This window comes from Artemia sp. Qi Xiang Cuo, chromosome 12, assembly GCF_049724085.1.
Source record: "Artemia sp. Qi Xiang Cuo chromosome 12, ASM4972408v1, whole genome shotgun sequence".
NCBI classification, from domain to species: Eukaryota; Metazoa; Arthropoda; class Branchiopoda; order Anostraca; family Artemiidae; genus Artemia; species Artemia sp. Qi Xiang Cuo.
Genome location: NC_142805.1, coordinates 6938838 through 6965731, shown reverse-complemented (window position 1 = coordinate 6965731; position 26894 = coordinate 6938838). Strand labels below are relative to the sequence as shown.

Sequence of the window (26894 nt, the reverse complement as noted above, 5' to 3'; positions counted from 1 at the left end):
AGTTTTATAGATTATGAGCAAGCATTCGAATTTGTCGATAGAAGAGCTTTAGTAAAGGTTTTATCCTTGTATGGTATACCAGACAAATAAATTAAAGTGATTAGTGCTATGTACGAGAGTAAAATTGCTGCGGCTAAGTTAGGCAATGAGGTTAGCAGCTGGTTTTGTATTAAATCAAGAGTTAAGCAGGGTTGTGTTCCATCCCCTTTATATTGATTATTTCGATCAAATTTGTTTTAAGGAGCACAGGAAAGGTAATGGGAGACCACGGAATCAAATGGGGAGGGAAAAGTCTCCTGGACTTGGATTATGCTGATGATTTAAGCATCCTAGATGAAAGTTTGAGCAAAATGAATGAACTTTTAGAGGTTTTGCGACTTCAGGGTGCTAGAATTGGTTTGAAAATTAATTTTAGGAGGACTAAGTCACTTAGGCTAGGAATAAGTGAAGATGAAAAGGTGACGTTGGGCATGGGCGCCCAATAGGGGGGGCAGGGGGGGGCTCTTGGCGCCCCCCCCGGGCGGAATGATGCTGCCTTATTTTTATATTTTTGTTCTGAGATTTCTATTATATAGCATTAAAAGTAAATTAGTCGAAGTTTGCCCCCCCCCCTGGAATTCAGCTTATGGGCGCCCATGTCGTTGGGTAATGAAAAAATTGATCAGGTGGGCAGCTTCACTTACCTAGTGTTCGGCGATATTCGATACGATATTTTACGATATATCGACCGAAATATCGTTATTGAATATCGAAAACCAACTATCGATATTTCGATATTTTACTTTTCGCGGCACTGAAAGACAAGCGTCAAATCAAAAGCAATGTGCCAACAGGAAGTTGGTGAGTCACACCATTCCCATTTGAAATTTCATTCATTCAGTTGGTCAGTTGGTTGCGAGGAGCAAAGATCAGTAGGTTTTGTTACGAATTTGATTGCCGAGATAGTGTTACGAAAGTACAAAGGTAAGCTGTATGTTTTTGGAGTGACACCTTTGTGCTTATCCTTCTCTTAAGTCTTCTCTAATTGTGTTTCCTTGTAATACTGACTATTGCTGCATCACATTTAGCCTAGAGCTTGGACCAATGAGTTTTTGCCACTGCTAACACTGATGGGTATAGCTGCAGGTTAGCTACCCCTGATAAAAATTGTAAATTTGAAATGTAGGACCATAATGAGATAGCTAGGAAACGAACATACCATTCAATTTAGAATTCAATCCTCTATCCAAATATAACAATCATTTATGGTGGAAATTAATTCCAGAAATCTAAAAAAGTCTGGAATTTCCAGATTCTCGGATAGGAAAACCCTATTTTCAGTTTTTTGTTTTTGGCTTAATTGGAGTTCAGGGTCAAGGCCACCTCACCTACAAGCCTGCAGCCCACCCTTGAATCCCTTTTTATCCCCAAAAAGCTTGATTTATAGAATCTAGAAGATGAGTTTCCACTGGAAATGATTGCTACATTGCAATACAGCATTATGGTAAACACTGAGTCAAATGGTATGTTTATTTCCTAAATATCTCATTATCATCCTATATCCAAAATTAAAAAAAAAAACAACTCATTGCTCAATCTATGTTATTCAGTAAATTGTACTGTAAGGTTGCAGAGATGCTGCCCAGTAGATGCAGGATATGAACAACTCATTTTTTACTGTCTATTCTGGTTCTATCAGGCACCCTATACTATAGGGTTAGCTAATCTTGCTAATCTGCACCGTTATCAAAACAACTGTATAGTATATTATTCAGGCTATCATGCTGGGTAAACATGCAGAACTCCTACCCATGCAGTAAAGGTGAAGAGTTGCTGTGCAATGGACTAATTAATGCATAAGTTGTCTTACATCCTGCTTCTATTGAGCTGCACCACTGCATTTTTACAATTTATGGTCCTATGTCAATTTTAAATTCTTGGTCAACCTTAAGACCATAGGCGGGTGTGCCTTGTTTGCCTCTTTTTTAAATTCTTGATCAGCATGCCTAAGACTCTAGGCAGGCATGCCTTTCCAAAAACTAACCTGACAAGTATGTGTCCAATAAGAGAGTCATTCATACTCCTGCCGTTTACCCGTGCCCCAGCCATTTAAACATTTGCCCCTCAATTACTTGGACTATCTGTCTTGGCTTTTCTCTGTCTACAATTACCCAGCCCAGTCTTGACGCAACCTATGCAACCTATTGCCCAAAATACTTGATAACTTCAATACATGATAACTTCAATTGTAAAATTCTAGTTTAGCTACCTTTCAGTATCTGGAGAAAGGGGTCCAGTTAGGGCAACGCAAGGTATTTGTTTAGCCATGTGACACCTGATAAGGAGACATGTTAAGAAAACAATTCTTACTTTAAAATATGTATAATGATCCTAGTTCTTATATTATCCAACGGGAGAACCTTTATCATCAAGTCTTTCCTCTAAAAATCATCAAAAGAGAAAAAGTTTTCAAATATCACCTCATTGAAAATTCAATGCTTAAGTCTTTTTAAACTGCCTCTTTAAATTGCCGCCTAATAAGTTCTTTTATAGATAGCGTTCATGCGGGTCTTTTTAATATATTTTTTTTAAAGAGCAGTGGTAAAGGGCGAATAGCAGTGGAGTAAATACAAAATATGAATAGCAGTGGCAAAAATCAAAATGTAGCATATTCAGCGAAAAACCGACAATACAAAATATACATAGCATTGAAAAGAAATGAAATAATATAAAAAAAATTATATAAAAAATCCGTTGATTTTGAATTGAAGTTATCAGGTTAGGTTAGGATAGGTTAAATTATATTTTTATAATTTCTATAATTTCAATTTACCACTACTTTTTCTTTAAACACATTTTTTGACACACGTGCTAAACACGTGCTAAACGCTATCTATAAAACAACTTATTTGACGGCAGTTTACAGCAGCAATTTCAAAAGACTTAAGAATTGAATTTTCAAAGTGGTGATATTTGGAAACTTTTTCTCTTTTGAGGATTTTTAGAGGAAAGACTTGATGATAAAGGTTCTCCCGTTGGATAATATAAGAACTAGGATCATTATACATATTTTAAAGTAAGAATTGTTTTCTTAACATGTCTCCTTATCAGGTGTCACAAGGCTAAACAAATACCTTGCGTTGCCCTAACTGGACCCCTTTCCCCAGATACTGAAAGGTAGCTAAACTAAAATTTTACCTTTTCCTTCTTCTATTTCACACAGGCGGGCTTTTCAGTTGATACTATTTAGACCTTTTCCTCCACTCTGTGGACTATTGAGCTACTGGCTTGGTTGCCTCTTATTTATTAGATATCCTCAGATATCTTTTGCCAAATAAACATCAAGTTTTGTGTTCGTTTCCTGCAATGAAATGTATGTACTTACCTATAAGTGCAGCGTTACCACTCTAATCATTTGGGATTTGCTAGTTTTGGCCGAAAGATTTACTAAATTGGCTTACGTTTTACTAGATGTTGTCAAAAAAGTGCGCGTGTTGCGGTTTTCGCCGCGACACGCGCATTGGCCTGATAAACATATAGTAAATAATTTTTGTCATAAAAATAAAAACGAAACTAAAAAGTAGCTAGTGCACATTTTTTCTGCTTGTACGACATCTTAATATGATTTCTTTTGGCCATTCGGCTTTTTTGCCTTTAAATATGTAGAAAATGTGTTCCCAGTTATTCATTTTGTCCAAACGGTTTCTTCCAGCCTTTTAATTTTCAACCGACTCAGCCGTACTCCATAGTTCAACCAACTTCTCCGAAAGTTTATAGCTTCAGTATATACTTACAATGAAGCTTCACAAATTTTCAGGTACACATAAAAAACAAACAAATGACCGCGAAAAATGAAATTCAAAGTAAAAAAAAAGTTAATAATGAAGTCCAATTTGACAGACCAAATTCGGCGTTTTCAAAGCTTAACCGCCGGTCCTGTACCCTCTTCTGTTTTCCAGGGACCGGGTTCTTTCGAGTTCATCTTCCATTTTCTGCATCTATCAATCAGAGCGAGGGAATCTCCCAATCTGAAACGCATCTTGTGTCTCTGAGGCAGAGTTGCTTGGATTGCATGAGAGCTCTAACTATGTCGATATTTAATTGGATTCGTCCAGTCGTCTTGATAATATTTAAACTGAAAAACTGCCGCTCTGCACCGGCTGAAGACTGGGGCAAAGCACAAAGGAACGACGTAAACTTGGGGAGCACTCGGAACATGGCTTTCCTGCTATCATCTTTCAGTTTGGTAAGCCTCTTCCAGAATGTAGGAGGAGACTCTGAATATGACTCTCATACTATTTCTGAAATAAATTCGCTTCGGATTTGAATTTTCTCGTACTCACTATTAAGGTCCTTCAGCATCTTCATCCTCTCCTCTTCCGTTCCCTAGTCTCTAACAGCAACATGTTTAAACCTCTGTAAAAGAGGGAAAAGTGAAATAGTTTTATAGCTCATAGCTATCAGTGGATCGAGGAGTTCTAAATATGTAAGAACAGGGTCATCCAGTTTTATCCTAGTACGGATCTACTTAGCAAGTTAAATAAGATAAGCAAAGCAGGCTTTTTGAATGGCTTGCAGCCAGTGACGTCGGTCTTCAACTGACAGAAATTCAAGGTGCAACTCGTTATTCGTTCCAAGTTTAACATTTTCAAGCTTCAAAAAGTATTCAGGACTTCTCAAGTTCATAAAAGTAAAGTTATAGTTGAGCTTCTCAGGACGAAGGAAACACTGCCGAGTAGACAAGTAAAGCTCACAGATACGACTCAGAAGGCAATGAATCCTTGTTCCGCGTGACTGGAACTCAAGGTTGAACTTGTTAATTTTTGCCAGTCTATACGAGAGGAAGTACAAATAGACCTTGTTCACGCCTACATCTATCACACTTAGCAGCTTTTTTGCTTTATCCCTTGTAGAGCTGTCCGACGATGTTAGGGACAAGTTTGTCAGACACAAACGCAAGGCTGGTCACTGTTCAAGTAATCTGCTAATTCCAGCTTCAAGAGACAACCAGCGCGTGCTAATAATCTGCAGAATTCTGTGGTTGGCAATTTCAGAAAACCCCTGGAAAACCTTTACTTCCAACTGTCTTATAGGGCTGACGCTTATGAAGTTGATATGTTCCTTCGCGAAACTTTTGACTTCAGCAGGTAAGTGCTTCGCTGCAGCCAAAGCACACAATGCAGCAGCATGACAAGTGCAACGAAAGGATAAGCAGCTGGGGATTTTCACGCAGCAGTTGGACTGCGAGATCGTTTTCACGCCCCAGTATTGACTAACGCATCGTCAAGATCAAGCCCAATCATATTTTCTAATGGAACGCCAACTTTCTTAAAGTACTTCGTCAGAAGATTCTTTTGCCCACTTGCAGTTGCGTCATCCACCTCTAGTAGTGTCCGGAATTCTTCCCTCACGGTATTCTCACTGTCTACATGCATCACAATAACAACTATGGACTTTGTATCTGTCCGTGCTTTCGTCGGCGATTATTGAAAGAAGTTCTTCTGAAGAACAGATGCTAAAGTGTCCTCGCCATGAGATCCTATAACATTTTTAATAATGTCAGTCAATTTAATTCGCTTCATTTCAACATTCCTGGCTGTAGCTTAATCCCCAAAAGACTTTTTTCAAAACGGGAACGAGAGCATCAATTTTTCTCGAAGGAATATCTTCAGCTGCAACCCATGCTGCAAGGCGTAATTCAGCAGCTGACAACATCTTATCATTCTTCTCTTTTTCCTGCCTTTGCTCGTTTCTAACTGCTCTGTCAACTGTCGGTTGTCCCAACGCAGCTTTTATGTTCTTCTTATGAAGCTCACTATTCTCGTGAATCTTCATGACAGTCAAACTTTCCGTCAGCTTTCACTGACAGTGAAAAAGACTTCTTTCCACACCCTGGGGATGTAAGGAGAAAACCTTACTCCAGTTTTATAAATCACATATAAGACCCCATATTGACTATGGGCTCATCGTCTATGGTGCATGTGCAAAGACCCAGATACAAAAAATTGAAACAACACAAAATGATATAATACGTCTCATATTTGGTCTTAGGAAACCCACAAGCACCAATTTTCTGCTTATGGAGAGTTGATTAACAACAATAAGGGAGAGACGTAGGTTTCTCTTGACAAAACATCTTACAAAAATTGAATCAAATAGCTCACACACACTACATAATTGGTTAAGAAATCCAGCCATGTATAGAGGCATTGCAGATGAGTATGCCAATATTCAGAAAAAGTTCCCCATACCAGCAAAGTCTATTGCAACCACTTTCCCCCGATCCTCCCCATGGAATTGATCAAGTACCATAATAAATAATGACTTCTCAAAGTGGAATAAAGATTTAACCCCCATTGCTTTTGTCCAGAAAAAATTGGCAGAACTTAATACACTTACCTATAAAAATCACTTCCAAATATTTGTTGATGGGTCAAAAGTGAATAAAAAGGTTGCAAGTGGTGTATTCCTTCCTCACCTGAGAATTGCGATGGGCGAGAGATTATATAATAATTTATCTATAATGTCTGCTGAGTTAAATGCCATAATCATGGCATTAGAACACCTTAAGGAAAACCAACCTTTGATTACAAATTCAAATAATATTATCATATATTCCGACTCTCTATCGAGCCTTGAGTTGCTGACCTCAGCTCCTCAATGTAACTTGGAAATTAACACTTATCATTGTCTCAGTATTATAGATAATCTTGCTTCAAGTGGCATAAAAACTTATTTTCAGTGCATTTCTAGCCACTCTGGCACAAGTGGTAATCATCAGGTTGATAAAATAGCAAAAAATGCTACAAATATTGACCAGCCAAGTGGGAGACCAATCCCAATTAGAGATGTTTACCGATGGAGGCTATAAGATATTAATTTTAATAAGATTAATCCTATCCTTTCCCCCTTTCCCAATAAGTATCTTTCTAAAATTTATCATAGAATTCGTTCTGGAACAAATGGACTAAATTTCCTTACATTTTCATATAAGTTTTCTAATTCAAGTGGTTCAATTCCCCAGTCCCCTCTTTGCTGCAGGCATTGTAATATGAATAATGAAACAATTGACCATTGCCTATTTGAATGTAATATGCTGACGTCTGCACAACATACCTTGCTTTGTAAACTGTTAAAATGCTTCAAACACCACAAAATCTCACTATCAACCAAGAGACTAGCCAACTATACCTGCACACAGAGCACAGAAATCGATATCTATCATCTTATACTTGAACTCCTTAAGTCAAAAGATCTACTTGAAGACATCTGAAAATACCTAAGAACTCAGAGACGACCAAGCAAGTAGCTCTGCATCCCACAGAGTGTAGCGAAGAGAAAAAGACTAAATATTACTAATTAAATTGACCATCTGCAGTGACTAAGAAGAAAAAGAATAAAGCATCTATAATAGACCTTTTTGATTCCGTCTGGCGATTGAATAGGGAAATTTTTCAACATTGCATCAGTCAACTACTCTGGTCAAAACTTCTATGCATAGTGCGTCTTCTTAGACTTGTGACCAACAGACTTCACCAGTCCTCAATCAGATTCATTGTGCCAGATGTAGATGTAATTTCATTGGATTCCTACAAAACACTGCTTTCCGAAATTTCTATTGATTCTTGAACACAGTCCAGCCCAGTATCTTTTGGGGCAGCATTGTCCATCTCAGCTTTAGCAATCTCTATTATGTTTCCAGGGCCGGTATTTTTAGCAGAAGCTATATGGTACGAAGTTTGCTGATTGGCACGCGTCTTCTGCCTTTTTAATGTGGATAGGAAGCTGTGTAATATTCGCTGCTTGCTGACAAAGTACAGCTTTCCTTTTTCCAAACATTCTGAAAAACCGAAACGAAAATCAATCACCAAATATCTTCCAGAACTAGTTCTCGGCGAATTGGGAATCAGGGTTTCCAAGGAAAGTAAAAATGTAAACTAGACATATTAGCTTAAAGGTAAACTCTAGCATTAAAATAAATGGACTCGAAGTAGACAAGTTTAATAGTTGAATTTTTTTCTGATTTTTGACGTACAAAACATTGACCTGCTAATCTGCACCTTTGCCGAGATAGCTAAGAAATAAACAAACCATTGGATTCAGAGTTCAATCCGGTACCTGAATATAGCATACATGTTTACTGGAAGTTCCTCTCATAAATTTGGGAAACTTAGGAATTTCTAGGTTTCAGAATTGAGAAAACATAGTCTTGGTTTAGTTTTTGGCTTGCTTGAGATCAGGTGTCAAGGCTTGTGTTTCGGTTTAGTGCTTAACAACAAAAGTACGAAGAACAAAAGGGAAATCTTTTTGTAAGACAGTGGGGATAATTTGAATGAATATTTCGGCCCTATGTCCAAGGGCCGTCCTCAGCAAGACAAAAAATATATGAAAGAAAAAAGACTCACAACAAACATGCGACCAACAAAACCAAAAAAGTGAAAAAAATTTTCAAAGCAGTCCTAGCATCATTACTTCAGCGAAGTTCAACCAGGACTGATAAAAAGTAATGTAAAACAAGGCGATTCAATGAGATGAAAGAAAAATAAATTAAAAACACGTTCTTATTGCTAATCCAGCCTTTTTGGCAGCTAACCTCAAAGGTCTTGGTGTGACCGGTTCTGTGTTAATGTCTATCGGTTTTTTAAAATATTTTTTAATATCATTTTTATTTAAATTTGTGTATAGAGCATTTAGTGTATATTCCCCCATGTTCCTATTTAAGGAAATATTATTATTAATCTTAAGTTTGATTTCAATTTATTCTCGGATTACCTGCTTTATGCCTAGGTCATTGCTAATAAGGGCAGATTCATCAAAAAGTATATTGTGGCTAGAATTTTCAAAAATATGGCTGCCTAATGCAGAATCAGATGAAACAGTGGAAATATTAGAAGTTAGAACTTTGACTATATCATCTTTATGCTGTTGTATACGCTTTTCTAAGTTCTGGTGTGTTCTACCTATTTAATGTTTGCCAAATCGCATGGTATTTGATAGACCTCTCTTTGGCGAGTAACTGGGGTTTTATCTTTACCAGAATTTAGAAAATTTATGATTCTAAGATTATTTGTGAAAACTACATACAGATTATTTTTGTGCAAACTTTTTATAGATTTGTAGTGATTTTTGGGATATAGGGGAGGTAAATTATGTTTAAGGGCTTGTCAGACACCTCACTTGGTAAACTATCATTAATTTTACGGGAATGTCTTTTCAGTCTACAGTTACTTACACTATTAATAAATAACATAGGATACCCATTTCCAAAAAGTATGTCCTTGATAAAGTTTAATTCTGTTGTGATGTGGGAATCAGAACAAATATATCGTGCCCTAAATATTTGTTCTGATTCCCACATCACAACAGAATTAAACTTTATCAAGGACATACTTTTTGGAAATGGGTATCCTATGTTATTTATTAATAGTGTAATTAACTGTAGACTGAAAAGACATTCCCGTAAAATTAATGATAGTTTACGAAGTGAGGTGTCTGACAAGCCCTTAGACATAATTTACCTCCCCTATATCCCAAACATCACTACAAATCTTAAAAAAGTTTGCACAAAAAATAATCTGTATGTAGTTTTCACAAATAATTTTAGAATCATAAATTTTCTAAATTCTGGTAAAGATAAAACCCCAGCTACTCGCTAAAGAGGGGTCTATCAAATACCATGCGATTGTGGCAAATATTATATAGGTAGAAAACACCAGAATTTTGAAAATCGCATACAACAGCATAAAGATGATATACTCAAATCTCTATATTCTAATATTTCAGCCGTTTCATCCGATTTTGCATTAGGCAGCCATATTTTGCAAATCCTAACCATAATATACTTTTTGATGAATCCGCATTTATTAGCAGTTACCTAGTCATAAAGAAGGTAATCAGATAATAAATTGAAATCAAACTTCAGATTAATAATGCTATTTTCTTAAATAGTGACTTGGGATGATATACAATAAATGTTCTGTATACAAATTTAATCAAAAATAATATTAAAAAATATTTTAAAAAATCGATAGACATTAACATAGAATTAGTCACATAAAGATCTTTGAGGTTAGCTGCCGAAATGGCTGAACTGGCAAAAAGAACTTGTTTTTAAATTATTTTTCTTTCATCTCATTGAATCGCCTTGTTTTACATTACTTTTTATCAGTCCTGGTTGAACTTCGCTGAAGTAATGATGCTAGGACTGCTTTGAAATTTTTTTTCACTTTTTTGGTTTTGTTGGTCGCATGTTGTTGTGAGTCTTTTTTCTTTTATATATTTTTTGTCTTGCTGAGGACGGCCCTTGGACATAGGGCCGAAATATTCATTCAAATTATCTCCACTCTCTTACAAAAAGATTTCCCTTTTGTTCTTTGTACTTTTGTTGTTTGTCATGGAAAGGCAGTGTGGTCTTCGTCGCTATTTTTGGTTTAGTGCTTGTGTTTCTTTTTTCTATTTATTGTTTCTTGTTGGTTACTTCATCTCTAGGGAGCTTCACACTCCTTTATTTGATATGGTATATAAACAGATTTCACTGAATTTAAAAACTTTGACCTCAAAAAGTATTTAGCATTGAACTATAATATTTAACTATGTTAGTATTGGACTTGGAATGGGAAGCTCAGAATATCAAAAGGTTCCTCCTCATTCATCAGATAAATGATGACTATACTTATGATAAAAGCTTGATGAAAGAGCAAACAAACCTACTGTCACCATGAAACAAAAGTACAGAAATGTTGATCATTATAGAAACTTAGCATTTCCCTTGAGTAGCAGAGGTATTTTGACATTTTCTCCTAAAAAATTAAGAAAAAAAAGGCAATTAACCATTATTTGCCAACATATTATTAAATTGGTTAGTATTTGAATACTTACCATTGTATTGCTTTACTCAATTGAGTAATAGTATTAAAATATGTAGCTAAATATATTTATAGAGCTGTTGTGACCAAGTTGGTCTTTTCAAAAGTGTGATCAGACAGTCTGTTTCCAGAAAAAAAGGAGATGTAAAAATAGAAATTAAAGCTGTCTAGACTTTACATTGTCCAGAAAATGAAAAAAAAATGGAACATTGATGCTTGTCTCTATTGGGTTTTTTTCTCCCATTTCTCCAAAAAGTGCTAGGTCTGAATATGTTATAAGATGCATGTTTTGTTAGGTGACAATAATCATAGAAATCAATATTCTACTTTTAGATGTTTCAGAAAACCTTTGCATCGGTAGAATTTTCAAATAAAAATAGTAAACACTTTAGGTCAAATATTATTTAAATGTTAGTTGCAAACACATGCCATCACGAATAATTAGCATTTCATTATTTTTGAACAAAGAATTTATGTATTTAAATGACCAAATATTTTTTATATACTACAGAATAGCATTTTTTCAACATTTATCAGCTAAACAATGATTATTTTTGTCACATCTGGTACATAAAATAGTTAACAGCTAAACTGTCATTGACCAAGAAGCAAATATAAACAACATTGGAAGAATACCTAAAGACAAGAAATAGGAATTTATCTTGAGTAGCAAAACCATATTAAATTCTATTTTAAAAATAAAATCGACTATTATAAAAATGGTTTAGCAGCTAAAACTATATCCTTTGCTAAGAGCTGGTATGGCCTTAGGTGCAGGCTTGAACATAGGCCAAATCATACCTTGCATGTCAGCTCTATTAATCTGTGTCCAGTCTATGTCAATGCCGGCCAGGGGCACCAATTAGGGAAGGGGGAGCACCCCCCCCCCCTACATTTTGAAAATTTCCTTCTTATTTATATTTTATAGCTAGTTTCAATTTTAGCTATATGCTATATTAAAACAGCAGGACTGGCTAGCTGTTCGTTTTTATTAGTCACCCCCTGTGCTTTGTTTTTTCACAGCTATTAAATAACCCTATTACCTACGCTATTTCATCTCCCAATCCTCAACTGGAAATGTGATTTCTGAGTAGGGTTTATTCAAAACTAAGCCCCTCTTTTTGGTATATTTGTTCAATGTTGTTCTCCTTGTTGCATCTTCATTAAAAAAAATTGAAAAGAAAATCCTTGCCGTCCTCCCCTTAATTTTCGTGAATTGGCGCTACTGCTGCCAGCTGTTCTAGCTGCCAGTCCCTTTAGCACAAAGGGTTGCATCTTGATAATGAAAAGCAGGTTATCAGAATAATACCTTAAATTTAAGGTCTAGCTTGGTACTGAAACAAGTCAGAGCTCTGCTAGGTATAACTGTGAGTCCCCTCTAACCCTCTGATAAACTATGGTGGCCCAATACGGTGGGTCTTAGCTATATGTCATCTATGTGTAGCCACCAATTTTCGAAAGTGGCTAGAGTATAAGGCTGTGTTCTGTCTGAAACCCAGATCAAAAGCTGAGATAACCAGCACAGACACAAAAGGTGCGAAAATTCAGAACTTTTTAAACTATGCCAGTATGCCCAATAGATCTTAAAAGAACATCAAACATGTCTTAAGTACTGATAACCTTACAAACAGATGAGTCTCAGACTGAAAGTTGGGTATCACGGATATCTCTTCCTAATAGACATTTTGGCTGTCTAAACCTTCCAATTTGTAAACAGAGCAATGCACCTTAATGGTCTAGTGCCGTCATACTTATACATGATAAATATGTTTCACTAGTTGCAGGCTGCCAGTCATGCAAAAGAAAAAAAACAAAACAATTCCCTATGCTTTGAAAGAAGTTGAAATTTAAAATTATAAATTATACATGAGAATTCCAGACAATGCATGCCCTTTTTACTAACTCAGATGGTAAAGGAATACAGATAAGCCCAAATATTAGAGAAATATACTTATTGCATGAAATGAGAGTCAAGAAATAAAGTGTACACAACTGTGTCTTATGAATAGTGAATGAAAAGACAAATACACAAGAATCAGTACTGAAAAGATGCCAGACAAAACCTTAACTGTCACAAACATAAATAGAGTATTGTTGAAACCAGGATAAGGTTGCAGATTATTTCCCCCTGATAAAAACCAATTATTTCCTACTGTATATTATTCAGTCAATTCAGCTGTAAAGTTTCACAGATACTGTCCAGTAGAACCAGAATATGAACAACTAAATTCTTACAGTATATCTCAGTTCTATGGGTAGGTCCCCTGCACCCTACACTACAGGGAGAACTAAACTGTACCTTTACCAAACCCAGTGGCATAGCCTGCTAACCAAAGCCCCCCCCCCCCCTTAGTTTTTTTCAGTTCTTTTTTCAAATTTTTATCACTACAAGAGACCGCGAAATCGCCTTTTTGTAGTGGGGTAATCTAAAACTAGACCCTTCCCCTGATCTTCTAAAGCCACCTTAATCGCCCAAATGAGAATACTAAAGAAACAAGGAAAAACTTCTTAATGCTAAATTTAAAGTTTTTACTGCACCACTAGTTGAAACTTAATTGAAAATTAGACTGAAATTTCTTGTAGATATTTAATATTAGAATACAGATTAACTATAGAAAGAATCATTGTTGACATATAAAATTATAAGAAAAAGAAATAAGAAAACGAGTTCAACGTAGAGGAGATATGGGGGTCCTGAATCCGCTAATAGAAGGATATCAGAGCACTATTCAAAAAATCCTTGTCTCAGTGGAGCATTCTTTGGTTACAATTAATTTAAAAAAACAAAGTTATTCTAAGGGAAGTAAAGAGTGAAGTTGAAACTTAAAACGGACAAAAATTACTACTTCACAGCCTATTTAATATATATTAATATAACTAGAACAATTAAACCAACTAATTATGTTTCCCTATGCATTTATGATTATACAAAACTAGCGCTTTACTGAAAACACAAAAGTCAAGTATAATAACAAGATTATTGATCTAAGAGTCAAAAGTGAGTATGTAGCCTGACAATACTAAACGAATCTATAAAGCTTTTCATAGTCTTACACCAGTTGTAGCATTAGTATTGTTCAGTATACAATTAAAATTATCTTAAAAACATAAGCGTAAAACTTAGTTCTTTGCCAGTACGTGAGCTTCTTGTCCTTCCGAATAGTTTCACTTCGGATCATTTCCCAGTTCAGTGTATTATCAGTAGGCCTACCTCGTTTTTCGCTACGAATAATTAGTTGATATTCACTCAGAGGTGGCATGAGGTTCCGGTTTGGCATAAAATTGATAAAGAAAAGTTTCAAGATTCTTGTGATCTTATTCTGCCAAAAATTTGCGTACCGTTTGACCTACTTATGAAATTCACTCATCGTGATGAAAGAGATGCGCGGCTACGTCTTAATACTTATTACGCCGAACTGACCCATGCTCTTCTGTTTGCCGACTCTCAGGGAGTACCCAACTCTCGTGCCAGACAAAAAACTCAAGAAAAGGGATGGTCTTCTAACCCTTTGTTACAACTAGCATGCGACCGAGCTACCTTCTGGTACGGGATATGGAAAGAGTTTGGTAGACCACACTCAGGAGTAGTTAAAGAGATTAGAGTTGCATCTAAGCGTAGGTTTGGGAAGGAACTTGCTCGTCACCGTGTGCAGTTAAAATCTGAGCTTTCTGAAAAAGTAATTAAAAATCCTAATCTGTTATGGAAAATGTTTGATAAGAAGGAGTCAGCGGGTCCCGAGTCAGATATCTCATATTTAACATTGATAAACTATTATCTTGATGAGTTTTCAGCCCCAAAACAGGATCTTAACATTTCTGTTCAAGGAAAGCTTTCATCCCTCCTCTCATCAATTCCAGATACAGATTTAATAGTTACCCAATCACAGGTTGCGTCCGCGGTCCGACGTTTGAAAAAGAAGAAGTCGGCTGGCATTGACCGTGTGTCCGCCCTTCACCTTAACCATTGCAGCCCAACTTTCATGGGACACCTAACTCATCTCTTTCAGATGATCTTCACTACTGGACTCGTACAATCGGCATTCAGTACTGGTTCACTTAGGCCAGTCCCAAAGAAAGGAAAAAGTACTTTTGAATGTGCTTCGTTCAGACCGATCACAGTAGCACCAACGCTTTGCAAAATCTTTGAACTTTTGGTCATTGATGAAATCCAGGAAAAATGCTGGACTCCCCCTTCCCAGTTTGGGTTCCAGAGGGGTCTTGGTTACGGCCACGCCATTTCTGCTTTGGTTTCAGTCTGGATTGACGCTGATGAATCAAAAGAGTCCATTGTTATAGGTTTAAATAACGTCTGCCGTGCCTACGACTCACTTCTCAATGACCAACTCATTCTGGATATGGGAAAGAGAGGTGTACACAAGGACATCCTACTACCTATTAAAGACATGTACGACCACATACAGGCTAACTCCTAGTTCCTGGCCATGGTCGAGCCCTCACTGAATATACACCAGACGTGATGCTGTCCTACCGAGGGAATCCTGTAGTCCCAGTAAAAAATGGTGCTCGACAAGGATAGGTCATGTATACTTTTGCCTTTAATAATTATATTATTGAACCCCAGTCTACTATTGAGACAACATACGTAGCTCGGGGCGTGGACGTTGCAATCATAGTTTACGCGATGACATTCGGAACCCCAACCACTCGTTTACAAGTATAGAGACCACCTTCTCCACACTACAATCTAAGTCCGGGAGCAATGCCTTTTACTTTAACCTACGGAAGTCAGAGATTCTTAAGTTCAACTGGTTCCTAAAAGAGGTCTAGTCTCTGAGGCTGGGAGAACTATCTGTAGCCCCTGTCTCGAAAAATATTTACCTTGGTTTACCAATTGAAAAGGATCTAAAAACTACCCGCTCCCTTCTTATTGATCATCTCCGTAAACGCCTGGCTTTTGCTTACAGTAGAGTAGTATCATCTAAAATCCGTTTCAACCGTTTCATTCTGGCTCGACTTTATAGCGCAGTATCCCTTTCCCATTTCCTGTATCTAAGCCCGTTTTGTAGAATTATTCCCGAGCCAGAGAAAAGAAAGCTCAGATCCGCGTTTTTTAAGTATGCCAAGTTCTTGTTGCGGCTCCCGCCGTGGACAAAACATTCGCACCTTTTTAAACATTTTAAAATTGTTGACCCAACGGCAGCTATAATTGAACAAATTAAACGGTACAACGAGAAAGTTTCTTCCCACCATTGGTACCGTTTGCTAAGGCAGTAAATCGCTGTCCATTTAATTTTATTTGCACATCTCTTGTCATATTTAGTCTTTTTACCGTCTCTTGTCATATTTAGACTAGTTGATTGAGTCCTTTGATTTTGAATTGAAGCTATCAAGTATTTTGTTGTAGGTTAGGTTAGTTGAATTGAAGTTATCAATCATATTGCATATTATTCTTTCTAAATGTTAAGATGTAGCCGCGCATCTCTTTCATCACGATGAGTGAATTTCATTAGTAGGTCAAACGGTAAGCAAATTTTTGACAGAACAAGATCACAAGAATCTTGAAACTTTTCTTTATCAATTTTATGCCTAACCGGAACCTCATGCCACCTCTGAGTGAATATCAACAAATTATTCGCAGCGGAAAACGAGATAGGCCTACTGATAATATACTGAACTGGGAAATGATCTGAAGTGAAACTATTCGGAAGGACAAGAACCTCACGTACTGGCAAAGAACTAAGTTTTACGCTTATGTTTTTAAGATAATTTTAATTGTGTACTGAAAAATACTAATGCCACAACTGGTGTAAGACTATGAAAAGATTTATAGATTCGTTTAGCATTGTCAGGCTACATACTCACTTTTGACTCTTAAATCAATAATCTTGTTATTATACTTGACTTTTGTGTTTCCAGTAAAGCGCTAGTTATGTATAATCATAAAAGCATAGGGAAACATAATTAGTTGGTTTAATTGTTCTAGTTATATTAATATATATTAAATAGGCTGTGAAGTAGTAATTTTTGTCCGTTTTAAATTTCAACTTCACTCTTTACTTCCCTAGGAAAAACTTTGTTTTTTTTAATTAATTTAACCATAAAATGCTCCACTAAGACAAGCATTTTTTGAATAGTGCTCTGATAACCTTCTATTAGCTGATTCAGGACCCCCATATCTCCTCTCCTTTGAACTCGTTTTCTTATTTCTTTTTCTTATAATTTCTAATGTCAACAATGATTCTTTCTATAGTTAATCTGTATTCTAATATTAAATATCTACAAGAAATTTCAATTTAATTTTCAATTAATTTTCAACCAGTGGTGCAGTAAAAACTTCAAATTTAGCGTTAAGAAGTTTTTCCTTGTTTCTTTAGTATTCTCATTTGGGCGATTAAGGTGGCTTTAGAAGATCAGGGGGGGGGTTAGTTTTAGATTACCCCACTACAAAAAGGCGATTTCGCGGTCTCTTGTATTGATAAAAAAATTTGAAAAAAGAACTGAAAAAAACTAAGGGGGGGGGGCCTTGGTCAGCAGGCTATGCCACTGGCTTTGGTAAAGGTACAGTTTAGATCTCCCTGTAGTGTAGGGTGCAGAGGACCTACCCATAGAACTGGGATATACTGTAAGAAGTTAGTTGTTTATATTCTGGTTCTACTGGACAGTATCTGTGAAACTTTACAGATGAATTGACTGAATAATATACAGTAGGAAATAATTGGTTTTTATCAGGGGGAAATAATCTGCAACCTTATCCTGGTTTCAACAATACTCTATTTATGTTTGTGACAGTTTAGGTTTTGTCTGGCATATTTTCAGTATTGATTCTTGTATATTTGTCTTTTCATTGACTATTCATAAGACACAGTTGTGTACACTTTATTTCTTGACTCTCATTTCATGCAATAAGTATATTTGTCTAATATTTGGGCTTATCCGTATTCCTTTACCATCTGAGTTAGTAAAAAGGGTATGCATTGTCTGGAATTCTCATGTATAATATATAGTTTTAAATTTCAACTTCTTTCTTATGCATAGGGAATTTTTTTGTTTTTTTTTTCTTTCGCATGACTGGCAGCCTGCAACTAGTGAAATATATTTATCATGTATAAGTATGACGGCACTACACTATTAAGGTGCATTGCTCTGTTTACAAATTGGTAGGTTTAGACAGCATGCTCCTATTTAAATTTAGGACTATACAGTAATTATGAGAAAACCTAAGGAAAAAGAATAGAATTGGGAAAAACCATGGAAATAATGTGTATTGGCCCATGTTTGGCTGCCTGCCAATAGGTTTTGACCTTTAATAAAGACAATAGAAGCTTTAATCTGTGTCTGATTGACCCCTCTCTAGTTTTTTACATACACTTTTTCTACATAATATGGTTGAAGTAAAAAGAAAATAAAAAAAAATTAATTCACAACAGTAATGATATTGTAACGAGTGCCTCGAAATTGGCTTCATTTTTTTATTCTTAAAACTGGTATATTGAAGTTTCTAGCCATATAAAAAACGATCCTAAAAGGTCACAACTCTAAGGAAGAATTTGTGTTTTTCTCAGGGTGGCTGTACCGAGCCTATTGCGACCATTAAATATGAAGAAGAGGCTCAGATTGTTTGTCGTTAGTAGACAAGCGGACATGAGAATTGATATTTACAAGCCTGCCGTACAGCCGTGCCGGAGCTCAGCCTCAAAATTGGCTGCGTTGTTTTTTCTTAAAACTGGCATATTAACATTTCTGGTCACAAAAGTGATCTAAACATTTCTGGTCACAAAAGCGGTCGCAACAAAAATAAAAATTTGTACTTTTTCCAAGGGTGGTTGTTTCGAATTCCAATTCCAAAATACCAAGGGTGGTATTTTCACTTTTTTAACTTTAATAAATAAAAAATTATTAAATATTTTAAAGGATAAGTATTTGAATATGTATATTAAACTGACAATTTGAATTCATTTATTTTTTTTGAGTTAAGTGCAAATTATGTCCTAAATTTTCGCCTTAATACCCTTGCCTTTGCTTGGAGTAGTAGTAGCACCGGTAGTAATAGTAGTAAAATTAATAGTAGTACCTTAAGTAGTAGCAGTAATAATAGTAACAGTAGTAGGAGAAGAAGCCGTAGAATTAGGATACAAATATTTTCTTTTGGTTAGTTAAATGTCCCCCACAACAAGCCCTTTAAATTTCAACTTTTTTGAAAGAACTGTTCCTAAGATATTACTGATATGTCCTTTTGACAAATTGCATACAGACAGTGTGTTATGATTCAGTTCAACCCCCCTTAGCCATTCCCTGGAAATTTCGCCATCATACTCTTGGGCATAGTTGAAATAGTAGTAACAGTAATAGTATTAGCACTACGAGTGGTATTAACAGTAGTAGCAGCAGTAGCATTACTATAACAGGGATTGAAGGAACTTTCACAGAATGCTTAAAGGGGAAGCTCAATTGAACAAAAGGCAATATGTGCAAGCTACTACTAATACAACTACCCCTGCTACATTTACTAGTTTTCCTACTAATATACTCCAAACATTATTTCTACTGACACTCCTAGTAAGCCTAAGAGCATTAAGATGAAAATTTCAAGAAGTAGATGAATATACAGGTTATGGTAAGCACATATTGATAATGCCATCACAATGGCTAATAGTATTAAGTTGAAACTTCCAGGAACTGACGAGGGAGTATTCAACAGACCAAAAGGGAATATGTTGATACTGCTGCTGCTACTACTGTTAATACCACTACTAGTGCTAATACTGTTACTACTGCTGCTATTTCAACTATCCCTAAGAGTATAATGTCAAAATTACCAGGGAATAACTCAGGGGGCGGTTGAACTGAATCATAAAACGCTGGGTTCCCTGAATCGCACCCCTATGCCTTCCAAAGGTCAGAACATAATTTGCACTTTACTGAAAAAAAAATGTTTTTACTTTTATAACTTTAATAAATCAAATAATATTAGCATTTTGATTACTAAATATCAGTATATGTATATTAAATTCACAATGCACATTCATTTGTGTTTTTTTCAGTAAAGTGCAAATTATGTCTGGCCTTGGGAAGGCATAGGGGTTTTGAGCCCTACTCATGAAAATTTCTGCTCGTTTTGAATTTGACTCGGTCATTTATTGTAATTGCTGTTCGTTTGCTTTCAATGCCCTTGTTTGGTCTTATAAGTGAGATATCAAACTCTCGGCCATTTTCAGAAATATGGAAGCAGTGCATCACAACCCTCTTAAAAAATGAAAGATGGAAAGCCTAGCTTTGAAGGTAATTTACCTTATTTCTCTCACTTCTATATTGTGGAAACTGTGTGATGGATTCCTTGTAGACTGGCTTAAGGAAAAATCCAACCTGTTACTAGTCTGAGGCAATTTGGGAGCTTATAATTCACTTCAATATCCCGTTACCTTGCTCATCTTGAAAACATCATATCAAAAACTCCAGAAAATCCTAATACACAGCTAAATCAATTATCATTCATCTCCAAATCATATTTGATCTTGTTAATCAGAATATATTAGTTAACAAACTTGTCACTGAATCCAACATTAATTCTTCCCTGGTGAAATTGGTTGCGTTATTCTTATCAAATAGATGACAATTATTTAGATATATGAATCATTATTCCCTGTCCATACAGTTGTTAATCAGAATATATTAGTTAACAAACTTGTCACTGAATCCAACATTAATTCTTCCCTGGTGAAATTGGTTGCATTATTCTTATCAAATAGTTGACAAGCATTTAAATATGTGAATCATTATTCCCTGTTCATACTGGAGTAACCAAGGTACTCTTCTAAGCCCCCTCCTTTTCTCAGTCATGATTAACAGCCTGGCTAAGAAAGTTCTTGACAGATGTAAATTTTTTAATGAACATAGAGTTGCTGAAGATTGCAATACAAAGTGAATGAGTGACCATATAAGTATCATCAGTGACACTGCACAAGATAGTTTGATTTTGGACATCAAATCTAATACATCTATCTCCCTTCTTAATATTGTAAATAAATTCGGCATCCCTCCTCCCCATTCTTTAATGATTTATAATTCCTTTGTCTGCTTTCATCTTGGATATGCTTGTCCACTTTGCTATTCTTATATATTCAGGGAAGTAGGATAAAACTGATTTTATCTATAAGAAAAAACAACCTGCTAGTAATTTCCAATTGAGTTGAAATCTTATACTCTCTCATTCTAGAAAAAAGATAGGTTAGAAAGCCTTAATTAGGCAAAAAGAGAGGCATGTTGCACCTTGTTTTTGTGTTTTAGTGAAATGACAAACCTTTGCAAAGGAAACAACTATTAATCATGAGAAATGCTTAAGTAGGCAACAGGAGAGGCATGTTGCACTTTGTTTTGTTTTCAAATGCAATGACAGCTCTTGTACAGGATATATTTTTCTAAAAATATATTCACCAACCAGATTCTGCCACTGTCATGACATTTCCCAGCTCGTTTCTATCTCGTCTTCAATTCAATGCTGTATGTCCTGAAATGAAAAAACCTTTGTCCAGTAAATTACAAAAAAAGATAAACATAACATATTGCAAGTTTCTCTCTTCTTATTAATTGGTAAAGGTGCTGCCCATTTTTTTATTTATTTGATTGCTTGTTTTTCCTTCATTTTTTGACATTCCTTTTAAAAAAGGCTTATATTTGTGTTGTTTTTCTTTGGTTTTATACAGTTTGACCAATTTTAATCTTTTTACTTACTGTGATCAATCTCAATTTAAACATTGACTACAAAAATGATTTTTCATTCTGATATTTCTAATTGTGTTATACTTTTAGTTTTTGTGTCATTTATGCTTTTTTTTTGTTTGTGATATTTTTATTTATTGACAGAAAATTTGAATTTGGTCCTTTGGGGCTTGAGACAAGACAGACAAGACGTACCGAAAGACAGACAGCCAGACAAAGAGACAGACAGACAGAGAGACAGACAGACATAAATATAGAGACAGACAGAGAGACAGACAGACAGACAGACGGACAGAGAGACAGACAGACAAGACAGACAAACAAGACCGACAGACAGACAAGACAGACACACAGAAAGACAAGACAGACAGACAGACAGACAGACAGACAAGACAGACAGACAGACAAGAAATACACACAGAAAGACAACACAGAAAGACAGACAGACAAAACAAACAGACAGACAGAAAGAACTAAAAACACTAAAGACATAACAGACAGACACACAGAAAGACAAGACAGACAATACAGACAGACAGACTGACAAGACAAATACACAGACAGACACAACAGACAAACAGACAGACAGACAGACAAAAAGACAAAAAGACAGACATACAGATAGACAAGACAGACAGATAGACAAGACAGACAGACAGGCAGACACGAAGACAGAGACAGACAGACAGACAGACAGACATACCAAACAAACCGACAATACAGACAAGACAAACAGAAAAAACAGACAGACAAGACAGACAGACAGACAGACAAGACAGACAGACAGAATGACAGAAAGACAAGAAAGACAGACAAGACAAACAAGACAGACAGATAGACAAGACAGACAAACAGACATACACAAATACAGACAGACAGACACAAAGACACACAGACAAAAAGACAGACAAGACAGACAGGACAGAAAAGACAGACGGACGGACAGATGGACAGACGGACAGACAGACGGACAGACAGACTGACAGACTGACATACATACAGACAAACAGACAGGTATACAGAAAGACAGACAGAAAGCCAAGATAGACAGACAAGACAGACAGAAAGACAGACAGGCAGACAGAAAAACAGGCAAGACAGACAAGCCAGAAAGACATACAAGACAGACAGACAAGACAGGCAGACAAGAAAGACAGACAAGACAGACAGACAACACAGACAGAAAGACAGACATACAGACAGAAAGATAGACGGACAGGCAGACAGACAAACAGACGACAAGACAAGACAGACAGACAGACAAGATAGGTAGACAAGACAGACAGACAAGATAGACAAAACAGAAAAGACAGACAGACAGACAGACAGACCGACAGACAGACAGAGAGACAGACAATACAGACAGACAAGACAGACACACAAGACTGACACACAAGACAAACACACAAGACAAACAGACTAGACAGACAGACTAAACAGACAGACTAGACAGACACACAAGATAGACAGACAAGACAGGCGGACAAGACAGACAGACAAGAGAGACAGAGAGGACAGACAGACAAGACAGACAGAGAGACAGACAGACAGATTGACAGATTGACAGACAGACAAGACAGAAAAAACAAGACTGACAGACAGATAGACAGACAGACAGGCAGATAGATAGAAAGACAGAGAGACAGACAGACAGACAGACATACATACCGACAGACAGACAGACAGACAGACAGTCAGACGAACAGACAGACAGACAGAAAAGACAGACAAACAAGACCGACAGACAGAAAAGACAGACAAACAAGACCGACAGACAGACAAGACAGACACACAAAAAGACAAGACAGACAAGACAGACAGACAGACATGACAGACAGACAACACACAGACAGACAGACAGATAGACCGAAAGACAAAAAAGACAGACACAGAGAAAGACAAGACAGACACACAGACAGAAAAGACAGGCACACAGACAGAAGATACAGACTGACTGACAGACAGACAAGACAAATACACACACAGACAATATAGACAAACAGACAGACAGCCAGACAGACAGACAGACAGACAGAAAGATAGACAGATAGACAGACAGACAGACAGACATAAAGACAATACAGACAGACAGGCAGCCAGGCAGACACGAAGACAGACAGACAGACAGACAGACAGACAGACAGAGAGAGAGACAGCCAAGACAGTCAAACAAGACGGACAGACAGACAAGACAGACAGACAAGACAGACGGACAGACAGACAGACCAAACAAAACGACAAGACAAACAGAAAAGAAAGACAGACAAGACAGACAGACACAACAGACAGACAGATAGACAGACAAGACAGACAGACATACAGAATGACAGAAAGACAAGACAGACAGACAAGACAAACAAGACAGACAGACAGACAAGACAGACAGATAGACAAGACAGATAGACAGACAAAAATAAATACATACAGACAGACAGAAAGACAGAAAAGACAGACGGAGAGACAGACGGACGGATATACATACAGACAGACTGAAAGACAGACATACATACAGACAAACAGACAGGTAGACAGAAATACAGACAGACAGCCAAGATGAACAGACAAGAAAAACAGACAAGACAGACAGAAAGACAGACAGGCAGACATACAAACAGGCAAGACAGACAGACAGACAAGACAGAAAAGACAAGACTGGCAGATAGATAGACAGAAAGAGAGGCATATAGACAGACAGACAGACATACCGACAGACATACAAACATACAGACAGACAGACACACAGAATAACAGACATACAGACATAAAAGAAAGACAAACAAGACATACAGACATAAAATACACACAAATAAGACAGACAGACAGACAAGACACACACACAAAAAGACAAGACAGACAAGAAAGACAGACATGACATGACAGACAGACAACACACAGACAGACAGACAGATAGACCGAAAGACAAAAAAGACAGACACAGAGAAAGAAAAGACAGACCCACAGACAGAAAAGACAGACACACAGACAGAGAATACAGACAGACTGACAGACAGACAAGACAAATACACACACAGACAATATAGACAAACAGACAGACAGACAGCCAGATAGAAAGACAGACAGACAGACAAGACAGACAGACAGACAGACAAGACAGACAGATAGACAATACAGACAGACAGACAGACAGGCAGACACGAAGACAGACACACAGACAGACAGATAGTGAGACAGCCAAGATAGGCAAACAAGACAGACAGACAGACAAAACAGACAGACAAGACAGACAGACAGACAGACGGACAGACAGACAGACCAAACAAGCCTACAAGACAAACAGAAAAGACAGACCGACAAGACAGACAGAAAGACAGAATGACAGAAAGACAAGAAAGACAGACAAGACAAACAAGACAGACAGACAGACAGACAGGAAGACAGACGGAGAGACAGACGGACGGACAGACAGACAGACAGATAGACAGACTGAAAGACAGACATACATACAGACAAACAGACAGGTAGACAGAAAGACAGACAGACAGCCAAGATGGACAGACAAGAAAAACAGACAAGACAGACAGAAAGACAGACAGGCAGACAGACAAACAGGCAAGACAGACAGACAGACAAGACAGACAAACAAGACAGACAGACAGGACAGACAGACAAGACAGGCAGGCAAGAAAGACAGACAGACAAAACAGACAGAAAGACATACAGACAGACAGAAAGATAGACAGATAGACGGACAGGCAGACAGACAGGACAGACAGATAAAAGATAGATAGACAAGAAAGATGAGACAGACAGACAAGAGTGACAAAACAGAAAAGACAGACAGACATACGGACAGACAGAGAGACAGACAATACAAACAGACACACAATACAAACACAAGACAGACAGACAAGACATTCAGACAAGACAGACAGACAAGACAGACCGACAAGACAGACAGACAAGACAGACGGAGATACAGACAGAGAAACAGACAGATAGACATAACGACACGACAGAAAATACAGACACTACTGACAGACCGATAGACAGACAGACAGGCAGATACACAGAAAGACAGACAGAGAGGCAGACGGATAGAAAGACAAGACAAACATGACAGACATTACAGACAGACACGACAGACAGACAGACAGACGGACAGACAGACAAAACAGACAGACAATACAGACACACAAGACTGACACACAAGACCGACACACAAGACAAGCAGGCAAGAAAGACAGACAAGACAGACAGACAACACAGACAGACTAGACAGACAGACAAGATAGACGGACAGGACAGACAGAAAAGACAGGCGGACAAGAAAGACAGAAAGACAAGACAGACAGACAGACAAGACAGACAGAGAGACAGACAGAGGGACAAACAGACAGACAGACAGATAGACAAGACAGACAAGATAGAAAAGACAGACAAGACAGATAAGACAAGACTGACAAACAGATAGACAGACAGACAGGCAGACAGACAGAAAGACAGACCGACACACAGACAGACAGACAAGACAAAAAGACAGACAAACTGGACAGACAGACAAGAGAGACAGGACGGACACACAGACAGACAAACAGACGGGCAGATAGACAGAAAGACAGACAGAGAGACAGACTGATAGACAGACAGACAAGACAGACATGACAGACAAACAAGACAGACGAGACAGACAGACAGACAGACGGACGGACAAACAAACAGACAAAATAGACAAACAAGACAGACAAGACAAACAGACAGACAAGACAGACATACAAGAACGACTCACAAGACTGACACACAAGACCGACAGACAAGACAGACAGACAGACAAGATAAACGGACAAGACAGACAGAGAAGACAGGGAGACAAAACAGACAGACAAGACAGACAGAGAAGACAGACAGACAGAGAGACAGGCAGACAAGACGGACAAGACAGAAAGGAAAGACAAGAAAAGACTGACAGACAGATGGACAGACAGACAGGCAGAAAGACAGAAAGACAGACAGACAGACCTACACAGACAGACAGACAAGACAGAAAGACAAACAAGACAGACAGACAAACAAGACAGACAGACACGAGAGATAGGACGGACAGACTGACAGAAAGATGGACCGACAGACAGACATACATACAGACAAGAAAGACCGACACACAGAGAGACAAGACAGATGGACAAGACAGACAGAATGACAGCCAAACATACTGACAGACAGACAGGCAAGAAAGACAGACAGACAGAAAGACAGACAGAAAGACAGACAGATAGACAGACAGGCAGAAAGAATGACAGACAAACAGAAAAACAGACAAGACAGACAGACAAACAAACAGACAGACAGACAGACAGACAGACAAGACAAAGATTTAAATTGCGACATCTATATTTTGTTAAATACCCTCAGATT

The 26894-nt window shown here is 37.3% G+C and overlaps 1 long non-coding RNA gene across 3 annotated transcripts in view; it reads left to right on the top strand.

The window, feature by feature from the left end:
* The first annotated feature begins 2932 nt into the window (after window positions 1-2932).
* LOC148945712 (uncharacterized) overlaps window positions 2933-26894 on the top strand; it is a 263265-nt gene continuing 239303 nt past the window's right edge. For 2 of the 3 annotated variants that reach the window (XR_016142645.1, XR_016142644.1), the window contains exon 1: window positions 2966-3055. This is a non-coding gene — a long non-coding RNA (uncharacterized LOC148945712). Of the gene's footprint in view, window positions 3056-20020; window positions 20085-26894 lie in introns of all 3 variants that reach the window. The other variant, XR_016142646.1, reaches the window with a different exon arrangement.